Source organism: Loxodonta africana, chromosome 15, assembly GCF_030014295.1.
Source record: "Loxodonta africana isolate mLoxAfr1 chromosome 15, mLoxAfr1.hap2, whole genome shotgun sequence".
NCBI classification, from domain to species: Eukaryota; Metazoa; Chordata; class Mammalia; order Proboscidea; family Elephantidae; genus Loxodonta; species Loxodonta africana.
The window spans coordinates 67,002,765-67,022,790 of NC_087356.1; positions in this window are offsets into that span (position 1 = coordinate 67,002,765).

Below are 20,026 nucleotides of genomic sequence, written 5' to 3' on the forward strand. Positions count from 1 at the left end.
TCAAACAGAACAAGGGGATACTGCATGGTTTAAAGTCAGGAAAGGTGTGTGTCAGGGTTGTTTCCTTTCACCACACTTATTAAATCTGTATGCTGAGCAAATACTTTGAGGAGCTAGACTATATGAAGAAGAACTGGGCATCAGGATTCGAAGAAGGCTCATTAACAGCCTGCAATATGCAGATGACACAATCTTGCTTTCTGAAAGTGAAAAGGACTTGAAGTAATTACTGATCAAAATCAAATACCACAGCCTTCGGTATGGTTTACACCTCAACATAAAGAAAACAAAAATCCTCACAACTGGACCAATAAGCAACATCATGATAAATGGAGAAAAGATTGAAGTTGTCAAGGATTTAGTTTACTTGCATTCACAATTAATACTCATGGAAGCTGCAGTTAAGAAATCAAATGACTCATTGGGTAAATATGCTAAAAAAAATCTCTTTAAAGTGTTAAAAAACAAAGATGTTATTCTAAGGACTAAGGTGCACTTGACCCAAGCAATGGCGTTATCAATTGCCTTATATGTATGTGAAAGCTGGAAAATGAATAAGGAAGACTTAAGAAGAATTGATACCTTTGAATTATGGTGTGCATGAAGAATACTGAATATACCACGGACTGCCAGAAGAACAAACAAATCTGTCTAGGAAGCCAAGATGCTCATTCCCTGTTGCCCTGTTGCCATCCAGTCAATTCCAACTCATAGTGACCCTTCAGAACAGAGTAGAACTGCCCCATAGAGTTTCCAAGGAGCACCTGGTGGATTCAAACTTCCCACCTTTTCATTAGCAGCCATAGCTCTTAACCACTACACCACCAGGGTTTCCAAAAATGCTCGTTAGAAGCCCCTAAACTCCTGCATCATTGAAGGCTTCCATGAGAAACCTGAATGTAGAAGGATAGATGAGAGTAAGCCAGGCTTGCACAATGTTCAATATAGGGGAGCATTGAACTAACAGATCTTCATGTTCAAAAGACGTTTATCAAGAGAAAAAATACCTGAAAATGTGATGAGTCCCAAAGGAATCATTAAAAGGAACATAGTATCTAGAATGAGGGACATGAAAGTCACACAAGATCAACTACTTCTGGTGAACTGTGCTTCATTCTAGCTGCTATATTTTAGGATGGCCATTTTCAAATTGTAATCATCCAGAAAAATTGAAGATTTGCATCAAGATGATTTGTAACAAGTATCAACATGACTAATAACATGGCAGAGGGACTGGACACATCGCACGTTACCTCAGGTCGCAGAGCTGTTCCAACATCAGAATCTTTCTAATGATAAATGTGTCTGAAATTAGGATAGGTTGAAATATGAAAAAAAGATGATTTTCTGTCTTTGAATGCATTACAGGAAAAAATGAGTAACCATTTGACAGGTAGCTTTAGGAAATTTCTATATTGTTGTAAGGAGGCTAAGACCATGAAGATTAAAAGGTTCTAGGGCAGATGGGATTCAGATACTCACCTTTTCTCGGCATAGAATGCTTAGCCAAGCTGCTCTGTATGCTTTAGACCAAGCACCCTCTAAAGGAAATAGCTCTTAGTAATGTTGGTGGTAGTAGTTCAAAATAGAGACCCTTTGGCTCTCTTTTACTGAGGGCTCAGAACACAGACCTCAGTTTCTGATTTGCTCATGTAAATTTTATGAATCAAAAGTTGTGATTCCCTAGTCTATCTCCCTCATAGTGCTACCTGAGGCAATTTTCAAAGTGGCTAGTTTTTATCCAGGGTTTGGATATACAAGAGGTCTCATCAAAAACATACATATAGGGGAGGCAGGGCCAAGATGGCTGACTAGATAGAAGCTACCGTGGATCCCTTTTGCAACAAAGACTCAGAAAAACAAGTGAATCAATCACATACATGACAATCTACGAAACCTGACAATCAAACACAGAACTGAAGAGTTGACCTGAGTGACAGGGGAGTGAAAAGCTGTGCCCTGAAGCAGTGACCACTTCTGGAACCGGCGTCCCGTGCCACAGCCTTGAGTCCTCATGGTTCCCTGGTGCCAGAGTGGTGGGGCTGGTTGCAGCTTACTGAGATGGGGCAAGCACAGGACGCAGTCCTAACCCCTAACGCCCTGAAGTAACCTCAGTAGAGACTCAGCCAGCACAAGCAGACTGCGCATTGATGCAGCTGACAAGAGAACGAGCACCCACAGGGAAGCAGCAACTGTTTTCGAGCCTGGAGCCAGCATCCCAGTCAGAAAACCTTGGCACTGGGCTTTGGACTAAGTGCAGAGGAGCTGAGCATGGCTTCATGAGACGGTGCAAGCACGGGATGCAGCCCTAGCCCCCCGAAGTGACCTCGGGGGAAACCCAGCCAGTGCATTCAGGCTGCACAATGATGCAGCTGACAGGAGGAGAAACAACCAGGAAGCAGCAACTGGTTTTGGAGCCAGGAGTGCAATGTCCCAGCCAGAAAACCTTGGTGCTGGGCTTTGGACTAGGAACAGAGTAGCTGATCACGGCTTCCTGAGACAGCGGCCCAAGCACAGGTTGCAGGCCTGACCCTAGGGGGCAATCTCTGGAATCTCAGATAAAACAGCCATCACCAAGCAGGATAAGTAACTTTGTCTATATTCTCTCCTATCTATCTGACCCCTCCCCTCCCTGCCCCTGGCAGCTTCATTAACATTGGTATTTCCTGAGTGAAGTACTCTACTCAGGAATTTTTTTTTCCCTAACCCATTCTCCTGGCCTGAGAGAAACAGCAACTAACAAGCCAGGGTGGAAAAATCCTTCTCTGACTTTCCTAAACTGGAATAAAAATACAGAGCCAGTTCCAGCCAAGCATACGAGACCCACAGTATGCGCTTTCATCCCTACAGGGAACAAGGTGGCTATTATAACGCAAAGGCAATTCTGATAGAGATCTGAGGGTAATTGTTTTAGCAGAGCAGCGGAAAGACAAGATTTCCAGGTCTGATAACTCCCTACCTATTAAACAGAGCCCTCACTGATCCACAGTGGGGAACTGAGGGCAAAAGCTCCATGCAAAACTCGTAGCCCCCTGCTAAAGAGATCTGAGGATAATGAGGCCTACCAATCTTTAGAGGTACAAGCATTGGGTGCCTAAGGTACAGCTGCAGAGCCCACCCATCAAAGTGCTCTAGGAATAGAGACACGCCTACCTCACTGGCACGTGGGGGAAGACAGTCAGCATCCTGCTGCCTTGGAGTGTGACCCCCCAGCCACTACTAGAATCTGGTGTGCACAACTTTCACCACTACTCCTCTAAGTTAATAGGTGACAGTCTACACCACATACTTGGTGACCCAAAATCAGAACACCTAAGCTGATTCTATTCAAGAATAGTGAATGGACCCTTATGCTTATATATCTGGTAACAGCTCAAACCAGCTGGTAATAGGACGTAAGTGATTCAAAGGCTACAACAATCAAGATAGCACAATGTAGTAGCCCATCTGGGTATATTGAAACAAAACAAAACAAGAAGGTAAGACTCAGTGAGCAATTATAAAATAAATCATTACATTATCTTATAGATGGCTTGGAAACAGCAGTTGATATCAAATGTCATAAAGAAGCAGAACATGATTGCCTCTACAAATCCCTAAATTAAAGAATCAAAATCTTTCCCAAATGAAGATACAAATCCTGGAATTGCCAGATGCAGAATATAAAAAACTAATATATGGAATGCTTCAAGACATCAGGGATGACCTCAGAAATTAAATAAGGCAATCTACAGAAAAAGCCAAGGAACACACTGATAAAGCAGTGGAAGAAATAAAAAATATTATTCAACAACATAGTGGAAAAATTAATAAGCTGCAAGAATCCATAGAGAGACAGCATTCAGAAATCCGAAAAATTAACAGTAAAATTAGAGAATTAGACAACTCAATAGGAAGTCAGAGGAGCAGAATTGAGGAATTCGAATGCAGAGTGGGGAAATTGGAGGATAAGGCAATTGACACCAATATAGTTGAAGAAAAATCAGATAAAAGAATTTTTAAAAATGAAGAAACCTAAGAATCATGTGGAGCTCTATCAAGAAGAATAACTTGCGTGTGATTGGAGCTCCAGAACAAGGAGGGATAACAGAAAATACAGAGAGAAGAGTTGAAGATCTGTTGGCAGAAAACTTCCCTGGCATAATGAAAGACGAAAGGATATCTATCCAAGATGCTCATCAAACCCCATATAAGAGTGATCCAAAAAGAAAATCACCAAGGCATATTATCATCAAACTTGCCAAAAGCAAAGACAAAGAGAAAATTTTAAAAGAAGCCAGGGATAAAAGAAAAGTCACCTACAAAGGAGAATCAATAAGTTCAGACCACTCAGCAGAAACCATGCAGGCAAGAAGGCAATGGGATGATATACATAGAGTACTGAAGGAGAAAAACTGCCAGACAAGAATCATATATGCAGCAAAACTCTCTCTCAAATATGAAGGTGAAATTAAAACATTTACAGGTAAACACAACCTTAGACAATTTGCAAAAAACAAACCAAAGCTACAAGAACTACCAAAGGAAATTCTTCAGTCAGAAAATCAATAATATCAGATACCAACACAACACAAGATCACAGAACATCCTGATATCAACACAAATAGGGAAATCACAAAAACAAAATAAGATTAATTTTAAAAAGACAACAATGCTCAAAACAGGGAATCATTGAAGTCATTATGTAAAAGATTACAATAATCAAAAAAGAGGGACTAAACACAGGAGGCATAGATCTTCCATATGGAGAGGAAAACAAGGCAACATAGAACGATACAAGTTAGGTTTTTAAGTAGAAAAATAGGGGTAAATATTAAGGTAATCACAAAGAGGTCTAACGATTCCATACTACAAAATAAAAACCAAGATAAACATAAAGACTCAGCAAAAATAAATTCAACTACTATGAAAAGGAGGAACACGCAATTTACAAAGGAAAACTTCTCAGCACAAAAAAGTAAGTGGAAAAATGAAATTGTCAACAACACACACAAAAAGGCATCAAAATGACAGCAGTAAACTCATACTTATCTATATTTACGCTGAATGTAAATGGACTAAATGCACCAATAAAGAGACAGAGAGTCTCAGACTGGATGAAGAAACACGATCCGTCTATATACTGGCTACAACAGACACACCTTAGACGTAGAGACACAAACAAACTAAAACTCAAAGGATGGAAAAAAATATATCAAGCTAACAACAATCAAAAAAGAGCAGGAGTGGCAATATTAATTTCTGACAAAATAGACTTTAAAGTTAAATCCACCACAAAGGATAAAGAAAGACACTACATAATGACTAACGGGACAATTTACCAGGAAGATACAATCATATTAAATATTTATGAACCCAATGACAGGGCTGCAAGATACATAAAACAAGCTTGAATGGAATTGAAAAGTGAGACAGACACCTCCACAATTATACTAGGAGACTTCAACACACCACTTTCGGAGAAGGATAGGAATTCCAGTAAGAAGCTCAATAGAGACATGGAAGATCTAATTGCTACGATCAACCAACTAGACCTCATAGACTTATACAGAACACTCCACCCAACAGCTGCAAAGCATACTTTTTTTTTAGTGCACATGGAACATTCTCTAGAATAGATCACATATTAGGTCATAATACAAAACTTTGCAGAATCCAAAACATCGAAATATTACAATGCATCTTCTCAGACCAGAAGGCTATAAAAGTAGAAATCAATAACAGAAAAATCAGGGAAAAGAAATCAAATACTTGGAAACTGAACAACACCCTGCTGAAAAAAAGACTGGGTTATAGAAGACATTAAGGAGGCAATAAAGAAATTCATAGAATGCAACGAGAATGAAAACTCTCTCTATCAAAACCTGAGGGACACAGCAAAAGAAGCGCTCAGAGGTCAATTTATATCGATAAATGCAGACATACATAGAGAAGAAAGAGCCAAAATCAGAAAGCTATCCCTACAAATTGAACAAACAGAAAGCAAGCAACAAAAGAATCCGTCAGGCACCGGAAGAAAACAAATAATAAAAATTAGAGCAGAATTAAATGAACTAGAGAACAGAAAAATAATTGAGTTAATAAAGCCAAAAGCTGGTTCTTTGAAAAAATTAACAAAACTGATAAACCATTGGCCAAACTGAATAAAGAAATACAGGAAAGGAAACAAATAACCCAAATAAGAAATGAGATGGGCCATATCACAACAGACCCAACTGAAATTAAAAGAATCATATCAGATTAGTATGAAAAATTGTACTCTAACAAATTTGAAAACTTAGAAGAAATGGATGAATTCCTAGAAACACACTACCTATCTAAACCAACTCAATCGGAAGTAGAAAAACTAAATGGACTCATAACAAAGAGACTGAAAATGGTAATCAAAAAACTCCCAACAAAAAAAAAGCCTTGGCCGGACGGGTTCACTGCAGAGTTCTACCAAACTTTCAGAGAAGAATTAACACCACTACTACTAAAGGTATTTCAGACCACAGAAAATGATGGAATACTACCTAACTCATTCTATGAAGCCACCATATCCCTGATACCAAAACCAGGTAAAGACATCACAAAAAAAGAAAATTACAGACCTATATCCCTCATGAACATAGATGCAAAAAATCCTCAACAAAATTCTAGCCAATAGAATTCAACAACATATCAAAAAAATAATCCACCACAACCAAGTGGGATTTATACCAGGTATGCAAGGTTGGTTCAATATTAGAAAAACAATGTAATCCACCACATAAATAAAACAAAAGACAAAAACCACATGATCTTATCAATTGATGCAGAAAAGGGATTTGACAAAGTCCAACAGCTATTTATGATAAAAACTCTTAGCAAAATAGGAATAGAAGGAAAATTCCTCAATATAATAAAGGGCATCTATACAAAGCCAACAGCCAACATCATCCTAAATGGAGAGAGCCTGAAAGTATTTCCCTTGAGAACAGGAACCAGACAAGGATACCCTTTATCACCGCTCTTATTCAACATTGTGCTAGAGGTCCTAGCCAGAGCAATTAGGCTAGGTGAAGAAATAAAGGGCATCCAGATTGGCAAGGAAGAAGTAAAATTATCTCTATTTGCAGATGACATGATCTTGTACACAGAAAACCCTAAGGAATCCTCAAGAAAACTACTGAAACTAATAGAAGAGTTCGGCAGAGTATCAGGTTACAAGATAAACATACAGAAATCATTTGGGTTCCTCTACATCAACAAAAAGAACATTGAAGAGGAAATCACCAAATCAATACCATTCACAGTAGCCCCCAAGAAGATAAAATACTTAGGACTAAATCTTACCAAAGATGTAAAAGACCTATACAAAGAAAACTACGAAGTACTAGTGCAAGAAAGTAAAAGGGACCTACATAAGTGGAAAAAAACACCTTGCTCATGGATAGGAAGACTCAATGTTGTAAAAATGTCTATTCTACCAAAAGCCACCTATATATATAATACACTTCCCATCCAAATTCCTATGACATTTTTTAATGAAATGGAGAAACAAATTACCAGCTTCGTATGGAAAGGAAAGAAGCCCCGGATAAGTAAAACATTACTGAAAAAGAAGAAGAAAGTGGGAGGCCTCGCTCTACCTGATTTTAGAACCTATTATACAGCCACAGTAGTCAAAACAGCCTGGTACTGGTACAACAACAGGCGCATAGACCAATGGAACAGAATTGAGAACCCAGATATAAACCCATCCACATACGAGCAGCTGATATTTGACAAAGGCCCAGTGTCAGTTACTTGGGGAAAAGACAGTCTTTTTAACAAATGGTGCTGACATAACTGGATATCCATCTGCAAAAAAATGAAACAGGACCCATACCTCACACCACACACAAAAACTAACTCCAAATGGATTAAAGAGCTAAATATAAAGACTAAAACGATAAAGATCAATGAAGAAAAATAGGGACAACGTTAGGAGCCCTAATACAAGGAATAAACAGAATACACATTATTACTAAAAATGACAAAGAGAAACCAGATAACTGGGAGCTCCTAAAAATCAAACACCTGTGCTCATCTAAAAACTTCACCAAAAGAGTAAAAAGACCACCTACAGGCTGGGTAAAAATTTTCAGCTCTGACATCTCTGACCAGCACCTGATCTCTAAAATCTATATGATTCTGTTAAAACTCAACCACAAAAAGACAAACAACTGAATTAAAAATTGGGCAAAAGATATGAACACTCACTTCACTAAAGAAGATACTCAGGCTGCTAACAGAAACATGAGGAAATGCTCTCGATCATTAGCCATTAGAGAAATGCAAATTAAAACTACGATGAGATTCCATCTCACTCCAACAAGGCTGGCATTAATCCAAAAAGACAAAATAATAAATGTTGGAGAAGCTGTGGAGAGACTGGAACACTTATACACTGCTGGTGGGAATGTAAAATGGTACAACCACTTTGGAAATCTATCTGGCATTTCCTTAAAAAGCTAGAAATAGAACTACCATACAACCCAGAAATCCCACTACTTGGATTATATCCTAGAGAAATAAGACCCTTTTCACTAACATGCACACCCATCTTTATTGCAGCACTGTTTACAATAGCAAAATATGGAAGCAACCAAGGTGTCCATCAACGGACGAATGGATAAATTATGGTATATTCACACAATGGAATACTACATATCGATAAAGAACAATGATGAATCTGTGAAACATCTCATAACATGGAGGAACCTGGAAGACATTATGCTGAGTGAAATTAGTCAGATACAAAGCACAAATATTGTATAAGACCACTATTATAAGATTTTGAGAAATAGTTTAAACTGAGAAGAACACATTCTTTTGTGGTTACGAGAAGGGGGAGCGAGGGTGGGAGAGGTTTATTTACTGATTAGACAGTAGATAAGAACTACTTTAGGTGAAGGGGAGGACAACACTCAACACAGGGGAGGTCAGCTCAACTGGACTGGACCAAAAGTAAAGAAGTTTCCTGAATAAACTGAATGCTTCGAAGGTCAGTGGAGCAAGAGTAGGGGTCTGGAGACTATGGCTTCAGGGAACATCTAAGTCAATTGGCAAAATAAATTCTATTAAGAAAACATTCTGCATCCCACTTTGAAGTGTGGCGTCTGGGGTCTTAAACACTAACAAGCAGCCATCTAAGATACATCAATGAGTTTCAACCCACCTGGGTGAAAGGATAATGAAGAACACCTAGGTCACAAAGTAATTATGAGCCCAAGAGACAGAAAGGGCTACATAAACTAGAGACTACATCATCCTGAGACCAGAAGAACTAGATGGTGCCCGGCCACGATGGATGACTGCCCTGACAGGGACCACAACAGAGAACCCTGAGGGTGCAGGAGAACAGTGGGATGCAGACCCTAAATTCCCATGAAAAGACCAGACTTAATGGTCTGACTGAGACTAGAAGAATCCCAGCTGTCATGGTCCCCAAACCCTCTGTTGCCCCAGGACAGGAACCATTCCCAAAGGCAACTCATCAGACATGGAAGGGACTGGACAATGGGTTGGAGAGAGATGCTGATGAGGAGTGAGCTACTTGCATCAGGTGGACACTTGAGACTATGTTGGCATCTCCTGTCTGGAGGGGAGATGGGAGGTTAGAGGGGGTTAGAAACTGGCAAAAGGGTCACAAAAGGAGAGACTGGAAGGAGGGAGTGGGCTGACACATTAGGGGGAGAGTAAGTGGGAGTATGTAGTAAGGTGTGTATAAGTTTATATGTGAGAGACTGACTTGATTTGTAAACTTTCACTTAAAGCACAATAAAAATTATTAAAAAAAATAATTGAAATATGAATATTAATTAAGAGACCACACAAGTAAGGTGAAGTTTTCCAAAGCTTCTGGAGGAATTTGTCTTACAAACGATTGGACTGATGAAAATATGAACTAGTGCAGGTTCCAAAACTTTTGTGAAATTCTGTAACTTACAAGTGATGACTGAATCCATGACAGAGAATTTATGCAATGGGTAGAATAAAATCTTATTTCAACCATTAAAAAAAATAATAATAACACACAGATAGAAGGTCCCTCAAGATTTCTGTTCACCAGGGATGAGCTATTGGGAAAAAGGAGCAATTAAAATTTTCTTTTCTCATCCTTTGTATGATGCTCTCCTTACCTCTCGTGTATAATATTCTCTCTCAGTGTTGAAATAGTAGACGGTCACTACATTATTGACTCAAAATTAAGGCCTGGCAGACATTGTTCAAGGAGGTCCTCATGACAACAGCTTCCAACATGAATATAATTTCTAAAATATTTGAAGCCATGTTTTTTTCTGTTTACTTAGGTTTAGAGAAATAGTTCATTGTTTATTCATTACTGTTGTTCTTTGGAGTTCTGAAGACTATTTTTATTGAACACATGTGCCACACACAATCCTAAAGTTGTTACATGTATTAACACATTTAATCCTCACAGGGCCCAATGTGGAAGAAAACATTAGATTGAATCAAGCAGCAATTTCTTATGATTTAACTTAATATATTATGCTCATTTAAAAAATAATGGAGCTGAGCACAGAAAGGTAATTTGCTTACACTTACCCACATAGTCAGATGAACTTTCGTTCGGTCATAAGTGATTACATTTTGTATGCCGCATTTTTAAAGCATTCGTTTATTTATTCGTTTAACGCTTTTGCAAAACACCATGTCATGTGTTAGGATATACACTCAAATAAAAAATGTATGTTTTAAAAAATTTGTCTACAACTGAACTTAATACATATTTTGCAAACAGTTATATAGCACTTACCCTGGTGGCACAGTGGGTAAAGTGATTGATTGCTAACCATGAAGGTCTGTGATTCCCAAGGAGAAATAAGCAACAGTCTCCTTCCATAGAGCTCTGCAGCCTTAGAAACACTACAGGGTCACTATGAGTCAGAATCAACTCCATGGCAGTAGACTTTTTTTTTCCCATCAAATAATGTTTGAAGCACTCTACTGCTTTAGTCCTCCCATGTTTATCTATGTCCAATATCCTCTTTTATGAATGAGGAAACTGAAGCACAAAAAATTAATCCACATCTGATCATGAAGGTGCTATCAATAATCATGCAAAGAGAATAGGTATAAACCAAAATTGCACATGGTAAGCTGAGATATATTGTTACCTATAAGGAAAACAAAAACTGAATTTATGCTATGGCTGAAGACTCAAAATCATTCATTCAATTGTCCATTAAAAGTATTTATTTCCTGGTATGCACAAAGCTTTGTGCTGGGTGCTAAAGTTACCGTGGTGAGCAAACAAAATGTATAGCTTTTCTTAGGGAGGTGACTGTCTAGTACTGTGCTGTGCTCTCCAACACGGGCGCCATTAGCCACATGTGGCTATTTAAAATTTAACTAAATTAAATTAGGTTAAATATTTACTTTCATAGTCACACTAACACATTTCAAGTGCTCAGTAGCCACGTGACCAGTGACTCCTGTATTGGGGAATGCAGTGAGAACATCACCAAACCTGTTGCCATCAAATCGATTCCAACTCATAGTGACCCTATAAGACAGAGTATAACTGCTGCATAGGGTTCCCAAGCTGTAAATCTTTTAAGGAAGTAGACCGTCACATCTTTCTCCTGCCAAAGGGCTGGTGGGTTCAAATTGCTAACTTTTCAGTTAGGAGGCACCTAAATTTTAATTTAGAGATTTTCCACTATCCATTGATAAAAAGGAAACCCTGGTTGCATAGTGGTTAAGTGCTATGGCTGCTAACCAAAGGGTCGGCAGTTCGAATCTGCCAGGCGCTCCTTGGAAACTATGCGGCAGTTCTACTCTGTCCTATAGGGTTGCTATGAGTCGGAATTGACTGGACGGCACTGGGTTTGGTTTTTTTTTTTTTAATTATTATTGATAAAAAAGTTTTGGGGATGAAATTAAAGGATGCTCCCTGGTTGAAAGAAGTACTAGTCTACTAGGTCTTGTAACAGTATTCCTTTCTGCTTTTAGTTTAAGGTGTTTTTGTTTGTTTCATTTTTGTTTTTGTCATAAAACAAATAAACTGTAATTGTTAGAGGCTAAAATTTTTTTTTTTTTTTTTAATATTTTGTTAAGGATTTTACTGTGTATGTTCTTAAGTAATGTAGGTTGTTAGGGTCTTATTTTGCTTTTTTTTGTTGTTGATGTTGTTGTTATTGTCTTTTGTTCCTATTTTTTGCAGCTTGTTTTGGTTTGTTTCTACTTCTAGCATCTTCGTCTGGTTTTGGTATCAGGATATGCCAGCTTTGTTAAATAAGTTGATACGTTGTCTCACTTTTTCTATTTTCTGGAAAAGATTGCGTGGAATTTATGTTATTTCTTTTTTAAATATTTGGAAGAATTAATCAATGAAAATATCTGGGCTTGGGGTTAACATTTTTGGAAGACTTTTTGTACAAATTCAACTTCTTTAATAGACGTAGGGCTATTCAGATTGCCAACATCTTCTAGGATAAATCTTGGTCATTTCTGGCTTTCAAGAAATTGGTCTTCTAGGTTATCAAAATTCAGACTTAATATCAGGTCAGTTTTGGAACATCTGCCTATCTGCCTTGCTATTTATATTTGTTCTGCATGTGGACCAACCCATGGGAAATCTGATACTGGGGCAGTGCTGTACCTCATATTATCAAAGCCTTTTTTTTTTTTTAATTCAGATCCATGAATGTGCACCTTGGCAATGATCCCAGGAGTTCATAAACAAACTTTATGGGATCACAATTTTTTACCTCTGGACACTATAGGGTCACTATGAGTCAGAATTGACTCGACAGCAGTGGGTTTGGTTTTTTGGTTGGACCCTGTTAGAGAGCTCCAGGTTTAGCTCCCTTCCCTCATCTTCTAGCTGGAAAGTTGGAACTTTAGTTTCCCACTCTGCTTCACATTTCTGTGATGGCATCTGCCTTTAGGGACACACAGGGCGTCAAGAGAGTAAAATGGAACAGGGCTTCTTCTCACTTCCTTGAAAACATGGTTTTAGGCTCTTACCTAGCTACCATTGTCTTCATTGTCACCACCACAGTCACTGCTTCCTCAGTATTACCTGGTGAGAGGAAAGGGGAAGGGCAAAATGAACTCAGCAAAAACACACAAAAGAACCAGGCAATTTCCCTCACTCTCTCTGACTCTTCTACCAAATGTCTGTGAGATTGCCTTACTGTGGTGGCTTGAATGTTGTTTGGATGCTGGAAGCTATGCCACTGGTATTTCTAATACCAGCAAGTTCACCCATGGTGGACAGGCTTCAGTGGAGCTTCCAGACTAAAACAGACCAGGAAGAAGGAACTGTTGGTCTACTTCTGAAAAATTGGCCAGTGAAAACCTTATGTATATCAATGGAACATTGTCTGGTATAGTGTTGGAAGATGAGCCCCTCAGGTTGGAAGACACTCAAAGTCACCATGCTTAGTAAGATAGAGGGTCAGCAAAATAGAGGAAGACACTCAACGAGATGGATTTATCACAGTGGCTGCAACAATGAGCTCAAACATAGCAATGATTGTGAGGATGGCACAGGACCAGCAGTGTTTCATTCTGTTGTGCATAGGGTCACTATGAGTCAGTACTGATTCAGCAGCACCTAACGACAATGATAACTCTGACTCTTGGGTCCCCTGGGAGCATGAAAAACCAGGTAGAGTGCACTTTCTCCTCTTAACCAGAACCAGATATTGAGGTACAGAAATGTTTAACTTATTTAAAGTTTAATTTTCTTTTCCAATTAATTCAACAATTTAGACAAAACGTACAACTTCCTTAAAAAGCATACATTTTTAAAACTTACATAAGATGAAAGAATAAATCACATTAGCTCTCTGATCATAAAATAAATTGCATATGTAATCAAAAACTTGCTGTAGAGGAAACTCAAGGCCCAGATGGTTTTATAAATTTTAAGAATAAATAATGTCAAAAGTAAACATTATTTACAAAATAGAGCAGAAGGGAACACATACCAATTCATTTTATGAGAAGAGTGTAATTCTGATTCCAAAACCTGAGAAAGACATTACAAGAAATAAAAATTAAAAGGCTAAGTCTTTAATGAAATATTAGCAAGTAAAATCCTGTAATATACAAAAAGGGTAATATAACTTGGCAAAGTAGGGTTTATTCCACTAACGCAGTTTGGTTAACATTTGAAAATCAATCAAAATAGATCAACATTTTAATAGAATAAAGAGGTAAAAATGTGATCATCTCAATAGATGCAGAAAAATAACATAATATTCAATGGTAAAATATCAAATAATGTTCCCTTAAGATTAAGAAGGTTGTTTCCTTTTGTTAATTTTATTCAAAATTGTACCAGATATCCTTGCAAGTACAACCCCATTCCCAGTTGCCATCAAGTCGATTCTGACTCATAGTGACCCCATATAACTGAGTAGAACTGCCCCATAGGATCTCCAAGGCTGTAAATCCTTACAGAAGGAAGCTGACTGCAACATCCTTCTCCCACAGAGCACCTGGCGGGTTCAAACTGCCGACTTTTAGGTTAGCAGCTGAGCCATTAACCACTCTGCCACCAGGGCTCCTTGCAAGTGCAAGAACCCAATAAATTTTTAAAGTTATTTTTCTATAGGATGTACCAATATATTTTAAACCCTTGAGTGAATCATTCCACTTTATTCCTTTGTGCTTTCATTAACCTTGCTCGCTTTCTTCCTCCCTTATTCTTTCCTTAAATATTAAGGTTTCTCTCCTCACAAACCTTAATATCTCTCCTCACAAAAAACCCTGGTGGTGTAGTGGTTAAGTGCTACGGCTGCTAACCAAAGGGTTGGCAGTTCGAATCCACCAGGCGCTCCTTGGAAACTCTATGGGGCAGTTCTACTCTGTCCTTTAGGGTCACTATGAGTCGGAATCGACTTGACAGCACTGGGTTGGGTTCTCCTCACAAAAAATTTTGCTTTTTTTTCCTGATATATCCCCTATTTTGAAATAAATATCTCTCTTTAGTCCTCTCATAAAGCCTTGGGTGTTCATATATTGTTGGAATAACCTCCTTGAGGGCATGGCCAATAACTCATTTGATTTATAACCCCAGTTCCTGTCTCTATGCATAACATGGGGATAAAAGAATTAAAAAACTGTTGCCTTTAAGTCAATTCCAACTCATACTGATACTCTGTAAATGCACATTGAATGGATACATGAATAAAGAAATGCTTCCAATGACTTACGAATGTTGCAAGGTTTCTGCAGCTGTGTTAATATGTATTTTGATTGCTTAATATCATTTTGCTAATTGAATAGATGTAAAATGGTACCATAGCATCACATTGTTTAGAATATTAAAAAAAATTAATACTGAAGTTTAGCATCTATGTTTGTTAACTATTTTAGTTTTCTCTTGTGGGAACTATAATATACTGTATTTCATTATATGTGTGAAATGATTATATTGGAATGTTGCTTTTTTTCTGTCCAATTTTGATCTATGTGTAATTTTTACATTATCATTTAAAAAATTTGAAACACATTAAATTATGTCTACTTCTCCCACTATTTGATAATGTGTAATTCATCTTCTGTAATTATTTGATTCCTTTGGAAAACCTGTGGCATAGTGGTTAAGAGCTATAGCTGCTAACCAAGAGGTTGGTAGTTTGAATCCACCAGGCGCTCCTTGGAAACTGTATGGGGCAGTTCTACTCAGTCCTATAGTATTGCTATGAGTCTGAATCGACTCAACAGCAACAGATTTGCTTTTTTTGGTTTTCTGTGAGCCCAGCATATGTGAAGAGTAACATACAGAAATCAGAAACACACCCTCGACTATCAAGGAGCTCAGAAAGCACAATATAATGTATCATGAGTAATAGCATGGTATTATTACAGTTAGAGCACAAAGGAAACATAGCCCGTGTATCTTGTGGGAATCAGGTCAGACAGACTTTCTGTAGAAAGGAGTGAATTGCATTCCAGAGAATGGTGGGCACATATCCTAAGACACCAGCATGTGATAGATTCTGTTCTGGAGGAATGACAAATAAATTGGCAAAGTTGGTGTGTAGGGAGGGAAGGGAAAATAGATGGACAATGAGGTTTCCATTTAGATATGATCAGATTATAAAAGTCATTGTATATATATTAAAAGAGTTTTGATTTCACTCTAGAGTTAATGGGAAGACAGACAGATTTTACATCATGAGAGTAACATCGTATGTACTTTCAAATAAACAGATAAAACTGATTTTTTAAAAAACTTAATTTTATCCAGCAGCTTTACTATTTAAAAAATGTAATTAATTTTTATCAGATTACAAAAATAGTCACATATATTTGTTATAAGGAATTCATTAAAAATGCATATTAGAAGAAAAGCCCATAAGATATAGCTATTTTAACATAGAACCCTGGTGGCACAGTGCTTAAAGTGCTCAGCTGCCACTTAGAATCTGCCAGCCTCTCTGCTGGAGGAAATTGTAGCATTTAGCTTCCGTAGAGATTTACAGCCTTGGAAATCCTGTGGGGCAGTTCTTCTCTGTCCTATAGGGTGGCTATGAGTGGGAATCCACTTGATGGCAGTTTTTTTTTTTTTAACATCATTGTTTACTATTTCTATTGTTTCCGATTTTCCATATCTTATAAGCAAGATGGTGAAAACATCTGTGTATGTAAATATTTATGCAGATATTGTCATCTCTTCCAAATTTTCAAGTACCTTGCAAAAGAAATTGCTTTTCCTATCCTCACCCATTCAAACACAAACACCATCATGATCCCTATAGCTAGGGAGAATCCTTATTCCTATGTGCTAAGATTGGAGATGGTTTTATTTCTGCACTGGCCAATACAGCACCTTTTCAGATTACAGGTGCTTGGAAGGAGAAACGTATTTTCACAAGTGACTGACATAACTATCACAGATACAATATGCTAACTGAGTCTTCACTATCTATAGAGCTAGTATCTGCTACAGAGGAGAAAAAGGCAACCATACTGGCCATCTCAGTGCAGGAAAAGAGAGCAGAGGGACAGGGAAGATTTGAAGAGCCAAAAGATATGTTGTACGCCTCATTCTTTTAAAGTACAAGCTCAGAAAGCTAGAAGGTACAAGTGAGTTCCACATTCTTTATCAGTCCTCCTTCCACCCTCCAGTCAGCTCAGAATTGCTTTCGATTTGGTGGTGTAGGTCACAAGTGAGTTCACTGTGATCATCCAGGCATTCATTTTACCTACATGCAGCCTGGAGGAATGGAGCCCAAAGCAGCCATCCTTTTTCTCACATTCCAGGAATCTAAGACACTGAAGTGGAGGGATTAGATCCTATGGCTAACACACCTCTCTATGGGAAATTCTGAATTCTCCAGCTCCTATGGTTGCTAAGAATCAAAACATAAGAAAACATTTTTTGTCACCAGGTCTTCAAGATTAGTATAAATCTATCTCAGATTCAATACAAATTTAAAGTATTTTTATCTAAAGTCTATTGTATTCTGTTTTGGTTACCTCTCTTTTACCTAAGTACACAATCAAAAATAGAGCTTTAGGAAAATTTATGAAGGCTTACTGTTCTTTAAAATTAGACATTAAGTTTAGCCACACTGAATACAACCTCATTCCAGTGGTGACAGTTGGTTCCATAATTGTCTTGAATACTATGGGTCAGTTACCAATACATGTCTTGTTTTCATGGCTTCCTAAATATGTCTGCTAGTCAGAGTTTGTAATATACTTCAAACACTTCTTATAATTTGCTGAAGATGAACATCATATATTCTGGTGTAAGGGCCATTTGGTCTTATTTTACACAAACTTCTTGATCTTAGTAGAACTGGAGTCCATTGAATAAAGTAGGGACAATATCAAGACTTGAAGTCACCAGGTTCATGGATCAAGCACAATGTGTGAAACATGGATTAACATATCAACCGAATATTATAAGTCTGGATTGTCATGCAGAATCCAAGCTATATTGTTACATAATTTTGGAGAATTATTAAGTAGGTTGGGTTGACTTGTGGTAAAGTCAAGTATGAAAGAGAAATTTTATTATTGTTTTTAGGTGTCACTGAGTTGGTTCTGACTCATAGCAACCAGAACAAAACACCATCTTGTCCTGCGCTGTCCTCACTATCTTTGTTATATTAGAGCCCATTGTTTCAGCCACTGTGTCAATCCATCTCATTGAAGGTCTTCCTCTTCTGCTTTACTTGAACAAGGATGATGTCCTTCTCCAGGTACTGGTCCCTCCTGATAACATGACCAAAGTATGTGAGATCAAGTCTTGGCATCCTTGTTTCTAAGGAACTTTCTGACTGTATTTTTTTGCAAGACAGATTTGTTGGTTCTTCAGACAGTCCATGATATATTCAATATCCTTTTCAAACACCAAAATTCAAAGGCATATGAGTCAATTGAAAATACCATGGCTTGGTTTTGGTGCACCTTAGTCCTCCAAATGACATTTTCATTTTTTAAGCACTTTAAAGAGGTTTTTTACAGCAGATTTGCCCAATGCAATTAGTCATCTGATTTCTTGATTACTGCTTCCTTGGGCGTTGATTGTGGATCCAAGTAAAATGAACTCTTAGACAACTGCTATATTTTCTTCGTTTATCATGATGTTGCTTATTGGTTTGGCTGTAAGGATTTTTTTTTTTTTAATGAGGTGGAATCCATACTGAAGGATGTGGTCTTTGATCTTCATCAGTCAGTACCACAAGTCCTCTTCACAAAGCATTTTAAATTTCGAGAAGGATGAAAGAAAAACCACACTTATGCATATCAGAGGGAAGCCACTAAAAAAGTAAAGACTAAGAGAAAATCATAAAGCTTTAGGAAGTGATATTACCTTTAAAGAAAAACTTTGACATTTCAATTCTTAAACAATAAGTCAGAAGACAATGAGAAAATATTTTTAAAGTGCTGAACAAAATAACTAACCTAAAATTCTATACTCACTCTGAATATACTTCAAAAGTGACAGTTGGAAAATAAATTATTTCCAGATGAATAAATGTTGTTATTCTTAGATGCATTGCCAATTTCACTCAAGAACTATCACCATTCCTAGCAAATAAATACCCACATATTTCGCTGTGAGAAGATCTCCCATTAAGAACTTTGCCCTCAATGGTATTGACACAGTATGCAATTATTTAAATACATAACACAAAACAATGTCTACTTTGCTTTCATTTTGGAGGCTAGAGTTGCAGTAATTTTGATCAGTGGAAAGTTTTGAATACTTCAGACTTAGCTCCAAATTTCTTTTAACAAAGGCATTTAGAATGAGGCCCAAGGAGTCTACTAACTGGCTTTAATTTTAATCTTTTTCATTTTTATTTATGACCACTAATGACTACAACAGAGAGCAGGTACATCCCTGACTCACCTCATTTGAAAACTCACATTGAGAGTTTTGATACACTTATGGAATAGGCCCACTTCATAATTATATAAAATAATGATAAAAATTTTATTTACTCTGTCCCTAATTTTGGAGAATAGAATTGAGATAACTTAAATCTGTGGAAAAGTTGAAATGCTTCTATGCCCCCGAATTTATTTTATTAATGAAATTTGATATTGGAAAAAATTATTCTCCAGATAAAATATAATTCTAATAACTTTTCATTTTATTTAAGATCATTAATAACTAGGTGGTACAAATGGTTAGGTGATAATTCTAATAACTTTTCATTTTATTTAGGATTATTAATAACTAGGTGGTACAAATGGTTAGGTGCTTGACTACTAGCCAAAGGTTGGCAGTTCCAATCCATCTGGTGGTTTTTCAGAGACAGTCCTGGTGATCTGTTTATGGAAGCTCACAGCCTTGAAAACCCTATGGAGCAGTTCTATTCTGCACACATGGAGCCACTATGAGTCAGAATTGACTAAAGGCAACTAACAGTAACCATGAAGATCAAAAAAATTGGTTGTTGTGGAGGTGATTCCTACTTATAGCAACCCTATAGGACAGAGTAGAGCTGCCCCATAGGATTTCCAAAGCTCTAAATCCTTACAGAAGCAGACTGCCAGACCTTTCTTCCAAGGA